Genomic DNA, 821 nt, shown 5'->3' on the forward strand with positions numbered 1-821 from the left:
GGCGGGCCTCCCGCTGGGGGGAAAGGCCTGCTTAATCGAGCGCCGCGCGGAGACCAGCCCTCCAGCGGGCGGGGCCGAGAGGGGCCTGAGCAATCGACCGCCGAGCGGGTGCCGCGCCGCCGCCGCCGCCGCCGGCGCCGCGCCCCGCTCTGAGGGTGGGGGGCGGTGTGGCGGGAACCGTGAGGCGGCGGCGGCGGCGGCGGCAGCTGCGGAGTGGTTCAGGCCGGCCTGTGGGAGAGTTCTGCGGTTTAACTGCCAAGCGTGCTAATTCCGTGTCACGGGCAAATAAAATACTTCCTAGCTTTGTACTCGGCGTCTTCCAGTTTCGGAGGAAATTTATGCTACGACAAAAGAATGATTACTGTTTTATTGTGACCGCCTTACCTGTTTCCTGAAGTAAGCGATCACCAAAATTTTCTGTATATAGCAGATTTCCCTCGGCTGTGTCTGTTTCCATTCTCCGTTGCTGAACCTCCTTTAGTTCTGCCATGTCCTTGTCAGGGTGGAGTAACATACAAACACACCGCCCTCCAAATGCGGCTGCACCAGCCTGCTCTTCAGCAGTCTCCCTAAATAATTTGATATCCTCTCCAAACTGGAAAGCGTTGACTCGTTTCATTGCATTTGATTTATTGGAAAGAAGGACTGCACAGCATAACACTTCTTGCAGTTGTATGACCTGTAATCCTCAAATAAAGTGTCCATAGTGATACCTCTGAAAAAGAAAAAGAGAGGGAAGACCACTTGCTACACCACATGCGGGGACAGGGAATGCTGCTTACTCAGGCTAGCAACCTGAGTAAGGATCCTATTTCTTTTTT

Source organism: Accipiter gentilis, chromosome Z (assembly GCF_929443795.1).
Source record: "Accipiter gentilis chromosome Z, bAccGen1.1, whole genome shotgun sequence".
Taxonomy (NCBI): Eukaryota; Metazoa; Chordata; class Aves; order Accipitriformes; family Accipitridae; genus Astur; species Astur gentilis.